Below are 6,815 nucleotides of genomic sequence, written 5' to 3'. Positions count from 1 at the left end.
GATGCCCCAAAAGCTTCCGTTCTTCTACCTCATCCCAATATACAAGTGATCTGCACTTTCTTCCATAAAGAGCTTCAAATGGAGCTATCTGTATGCTAGAGTGGTAACTATTATTATAAGAAAACTCAATTAGATATAAGTGCATATCCCAACTCCCACCAAAGTCCAAAGCATATGCTCTTAAGAGATCTTCAAGAGTTTGTATTGTCCTTTCAGATTGACCATCAGTTTGGGGTGAAAGGTTGTACTAAACTTTAATTGCATGCCCAAAGATTTTTGTAGACTTCCCCAAAATTTGGAGGTGAATCTTGGATCTCTATCTGAGATAATGCTAACTGGCACCCCATGATATCGAATAATTTTCTTAATATATAAGATTGCTAGTTTATCCAATGAATACTTCTTGTTAATAGGAAGGAAGTGAGCAGATTTAGTAAGTCTGTCTACTATTACCCAAATTCCATCATATCCTTTCACAGTCTTGGGTAATCTTGTCACAAAATCCATAGTGACTTGCTCCCACTTCCATTCAGGAATCGAAATCCTTTGTAACTTTCCTGTAGGTACTCGATGTTCTATCTTCACCTGTTGACATATCAGACATTTAGAAACAAACTCTGCTATATCTCTCTTCATACCACGCCACCAATAGTTTTGGCGTAAATCTCGATACATCTTAGTAGTCCCGGGATGGATATTAAATTTTGATCTATGTGCCTCCTCTAATAATTGAATCTTTACTGGATGGCTTTCGGGAACACAGCCGATTGTGGAATGTAATAGAACCATCTTCGGCTTGGAGGAATTCAGGTCTAGAACCTTGAGCTATTTCCTTAACTATCATTTGAAGATATGTATCTTCCTTCTGACATTCTTTAACATTTTTCACTAAAAATGATTGTGTCATCAAACACACAAGAAAACCTTTATTTGTCTCCGATAAAATTTTAAGTTTTAAGTCTGCTAACTCTATCATCATAGAATTCCTTTGAATATTCATATAGGCTACAAGACTGTAGGTATTTCTGCTTAAGACATCAGCAACTACATTAGCTTTCCCAAAATGGTAGTTGATATTAAAATCATAATCCTTTAGAAAGTCCAACCACCTTCTTTGTCTCATATTTAAATCTTTCTGTGTGAAAATATATTTGAGACTCTTATGATCTGTGAAGATTTCAAAAGTTTGTCCATAGAGATAATGCCTCCAAATTTTCAGTGCAAAAATGATAGCTGCTAGCTTGAAGTCATGAGTAGGATAGTTCTTTTCATGAGGCTTTAATTGCCTCGATACATAAGCAACTACCCTTGTAGTGAGGCATCACTATACACTACAAAACCTTCTCCCCCTGAAGGAATCACCAAGATAGGAGCACTGGTTAATTTCTTTTTTAATTCTTGAAAACTTTATTGACATTTATCATCCCACATGAATTTTATGTTCTTTTGTGTCAACTTGGTCAATGGTGCTGCTATTTTTGAAAAGCCTTCTACGAATCTTCTATAGTATCCAGCCAAACCCAAGAAGCTTCTAATCTCTAAAACATTAGAAGGCTGCTTCCATTTTATCACAACTTCAATCTTGTGAGGGTCAACAGATATACCAGCGCTCGAAATTACATGACCGAGAAACATAATTTCATTGAGCCAGAAGTTGCACTTGCTTAACTTGGCATATAGTTTCTCTTGCCTTAAGACTTCCAGAACTGTCTTAAGATGGTGTTCATGCTCTACTATGCTTTTGGAGTAGATCAGGATATCGTCAATGAACACAATTACAAATTTATTAAGATAAGAGTGGAATACCCTATTCATGAGGTCCATGAAGGCAGTTGGTGCATTTGTGAGTCCAAAAAGCATTACTAAGAATTCATAATGATCATATCTTGTTCTAAAGGCAGTTTTCTATATGTCTCCTTCCCTTATCTTCAGTTGATGATACCCGGATCTCAAATCAATCTTTGAGTATACTTGAGTACCTTGAAGTTGATCAAACATGTCATCTATTCGGGGAAGAGGATATTTATTCTTTATGGTCACTTGGTTGAGTTGTCTATAATCGATGCATAGTCGCATAGATCCATCTTTCTTCTTCACAAATAGGACAAGGGCACCCCAAGGTGATACACTAGGTCGAATAAAACCCTTGTCCAAAAGCTCTTGGATCTGTTTCTTTAACTCCTCCAACTCAATTGGTGTCATTCTATATGGAGGTTTAGAAATATATGCAGTACCAAGTAGAAGATCAATTATAAATTCAATCTGTCTATTTGGTGGCAGTGCAAGTAGATCTTCAGGAAAAACATCTGGAAAATCCCGTACAATAGGGATGTCCTTTAATACTAGCTTCTTAGATTCTTCTCCAGAAATAAAGGCCAAGTATCCCGGACATCCCTTCAGTAATAGTTGGGTAGCACTCAAGGCTGAAATACTAGAAGGAAACTTTTCTTGAATCCCAATGAACTTGAAATGTGGTTGATCTAGAGGTGAGAAAGTAACAGTCTTCCGAAAACAATCGACACTTGCATGGTATGCTGAAAGCCAGTCCATACCCAAGATAGCATCGAAATCTTGAAATTCTAGTAGAATAAGATCTACTAGCAAATCGTGACTTTCAATAGTAATAACACGGTTTCTATATATCTGATCAACTATCAAAGAGTTTCCAACTGGTGTTACTACCATTAATGCATTATTCATTGTCTCACGATTCTTATGCAATTTCATAGCAAAATAGGATGATATAAAAGAATGTGTAGAACCAGAATCAATAAGCACAGATGTTAGCATACCACAGAGTGTGATGATACCTTTAATAATAGATCCCGAGGCTTTAGCATCTTGATGAGTCAGTGTGTAGACTCTTGTTTGTCCTTCCTCTCTGGGTCGTAGCTGTTGTTGTCCAGTTGTTTGGGGTGGAGCTCGGCATTGATGTTGATTCCGTGGGTAATCCTTTGACATGTGCCCTGGTTGTTGACAATAAAAACATACGCGTTGTCCCATGGGGCATGAGGTGGAAACATGATCTGTCTTCCCACAGAAATAACATCTTATAACAACTTGATTGCTAGGAGCTCCTGCTTGTTGATGCCCAAACTGTTTACCTTTTCCTTTCTTTGATGGTCCAGAATGTGATCCCCCATACGTAGTGTAGCACTAAAAGGTCGCTTTCGATCCTTTGCTTGTTGTAATTCATTATCCAATTTCTCTACCACCAAAGCTCGATTTAACACTTCAGCATATGTTGGTAAAATCAGTACTGCAACAGACTTTCTAATTGATGATCGAAGTCCCCTCTCAAAATGACGGGCTCTTTGACTTTCATTAAAAGTAATATGTGGAGAGAACTGAGCCAACTCAGTGAAATGATGATCATATTCCATTATAGTTCTATTTCCTTAGTGGATGCTAAGGAACTCTTGTTGTTTCTCAAAGCAAACTGAATCAGGAAAGAACTGCTCATAAAATGCATCTTTAAACTGCTCCCAAGTTACCACATTACCTCCCACCTCTAACATCCTCCTTTTTGAGGTCCACCAAGTGTCTGTTCGTCCCTTCCAAAATGAAAGAAGCGAAAGGCACTTTTTGATTTTCCCTACATTCGATAGCTTCGAATGTCTTTTCCACTTGACGAATCCAACGTTCAGCAAAGATTGGATCTGGCTTGCCCTAAACAATTGGTAGTCTCAATCTCTTAAAGTGATATAAAGTATTATTCCTACCCCGTGAAATTTCATATCGTTCCTCCTAACGCTCAAAGTATCCTCTAATAGTATTGAGGACTTCGTGTATGTCATCTTGAGCATTGGCGGGTGTTGGGGCATGAGGGGCATTCTGCGAAGTCGGAGAAGCTGGTCCATAATTAGTGATAGGTGTACAGGAGGACTGGGTTTGCTCTACGATGCGTGGAACTTCCAAGATATTATTTGTTTGAAAACCTCTCCGAGTGCGTAGACCAATAGCATTGCGACCATGAGCACCCCGAGTGATAGGACCACTAATCTCTAGAATTGGCTCCATTACTCCTATAATAAGTTAAAGACAATCATCGGTTAGAATCAATCAAGAGACCTAATACACCTACAGGCCCTAGACCATGCTCTGATACCATAAAAGATGTCACAACCTGGATTTTTTTTTTTATATCTTCCCACATATTTAGGCCAAATAGATAAACATCACTTTATTCATCATTCATAAACATTTATTATAATTCATTTATTACAATCCATTTATTCATCGAATCATAAATAGAAAAGTAAACATAGTGATGTTAACTTCAAGAATCATCCAACTGGCTCTACCTAGCGGTAGAGGAAGGTCCGCTCTCCACTGGAATCCAATTTAGTACTAGAGGGAGGCTGCTCTGAAAATCAAAAACAAAGAAAATTCAGCAACGCTGAGTAGGAACCCCAAAAGTCAACTCAAAATGTATACATGATCAAAATTCAATCAATCATCCCATTGGCGTATATCAAAGAAGGAGCACTCCCCCAACAGCGGATGGAGAGGCTTTATCCTACGGGATGAGTTTGTGTTCTCCCAACAGCGGATGGAGGCAAACTCATATCGCACTCCCAACAACGGATGGAGTGGTGTCCCACACCTGCCAAAGTGGGGACACGTTCCTCCCAACAGCGGATGGAAGAACCGTCCAACCGCCACGTCTTACGGCTCGCTAATCCCCGAAGGGAATCGCCCTACCTGCTCTTGGCAAGAAAATAATATAATCACACATTGGTTATGTCCATTTCGGGATGAAATAATATATTTAAAACGTCTCTTTAAAATATCATCAATATCAAATAATATAAATTAGCTCTCAATTGACTTGAACTCTAGTTTAATCGATTCAATTGAACTCGATTTACTATAGCCTAACTGAACTGATATCTAATCTTTATTTAACTAGTCTGGAACCACCCTAGACTAGTATAATTTAGACTAGATTAAGTTCAATTTAGGTTAATCTAACTTGAATAAGTCAATCAATTCGGAATCACCCTGAATTGATCTAGACTAATCAAGTCTAGTTTAGTTCAATCAATATTTGGGCTTAAGTTCAACAATAATATTGGGCTAGATTGAGCCAGTCCATCTACTGGTCATGTGCATTATACATGATTAAGCATGCATTACACAAAACTAGCCTAGCCCTAGCCCATGGACTAGTTTTGTGCGTCGCATGTGACCGCCCATAATGGTTGGGTTGGGGTAGCCTACGGGCCAAGGCCTGACCCGTGGGTTGGGCCTGGCTTGTGAGCAATTTCATTCCAATTAATATCTAATTTCATATCATAGCATATACCCATTAACAATATAAATAAAAATATAATAATGCATTAAAAGATAGATGAGGAGAAAAGCTTTAATACAAGGAAATAACATTCTAAATTTGACTAGAAATCATAAGACATTAAAAGAGGGATCGGGAGATAAGTTTTAATATAAGAAAATAGCCTTTTAAATTCAAATAAAAATCATGTTTTCAACACATATAAAATTTCAACATATTCTAGTCATATTTTAAATCATTCAGAATAATATATTTTAAATTTCATATCAAATAATATCAAAAAGGATTTTAGATAACATATTCTAATCTAACAGGATTTTAATTCAGATAAGATTGAAGATAAACTGTAATACAGGAAATATCATATAAAATAAATATATTTTTAACATATTTAACTCTACAATAAAAACCTTAATCATGGGTCAAAGAATATTATGAAAACTTTAACTAATTACTTTAATGCAAAAATTTTGACATTTAAAGAATTGATACATATTTTTCAAACTATAAAACTTTCAACATTTAAAGAATCAAAACAAAAGCTAAAACTTTTAAATTTAAGAAAGGTAGGGAAACCTACCTCTTATCAACATGGTGTAACTCCTCGTTCCTCCCGCTGCTAGGCTCGACTAGGTGCGGAACGAATGAGAGAAATCCCTCCCTTTAAATAGGAGGAGGTGAGCCTCTATTAAGGGAAATTCATTTTAATTTTTATATTTATTTAATATAAATTATTTCTATTTAATATACTAATAAATATGATATCATCATATTTGGAATACTTAATAGTTATTTTCTTAATTCATATCAACAAACAAGGAAGTAGATTACGATTTTCTTAAATTATAATAACAAGTAAGAAAATAAAATCAATTCTTAACTTAAATATTCGATGTGATTACCGCAAGGGTTGACTTGAAGTTGAATGAAATCGCCATTTTACATCGAAGCAGTAGAGAAGTCCTTGAGACTTGTAGAGTGGTCCATGTTTGATCCAATAAAATGGCATGATGTCTGCAGTTTGATGATGAGTTGCTTCTGATTAGAGCAGAATGCTCAAAGCTTTAGGAAAACTAGTGGAAATCAAATCTGAGGAAGCTCTCAAGTTTGAATTCTCTACAATGTTGAACGGAATTATCATACTTAATGAGAGAAACCAAAGAAATGTCTCCATTAGCTAGCATTTGAACACCAGAATTCTTCACTAAATATTATTCCCTTTTTTCTGACTTGTATCCAAATAATGACCGGGCAGCACTTCAAAAAGACATCTGCCGGAGGAGAGTCACCTTTTACCTTTTTGTTTGGACTTTGATCTCCCAACTTGTTAATGATTTTATTGAAGACAAATCGGTGGGTCAATACTCACGTGTGAGAGTTATTTGAATGAATCGGGGAAGAATCCCATTAGTTATGGAGATATCTTCTTACTTTATGAGTTATTCAATTTGATTCTTGAGGTTATCCATGATCCTCCTCAATGCCATGTTAATGATTCTGACTGATACAATCAATCATC

The sequence above is a fragment of the Musa acuminata genome, chromosome BXJ3-6 (genome assembly GCF_036884655.1).
Source record: "Musa acuminata AAA Group cultivar baxijiao chromosome BXJ3-6, Cavendish_Baxijiao_AAA, whole genome shotgun sequence".
NCBI classification, from domain to species: Eukaryota; Viridiplantae; Streptophyta; class Magnoliopsida; order Zingiberales; family Musaceae; genus Musa; species Musa acuminata.
This window is presented reverse-complemented; position numbering follows the sequence as displayed.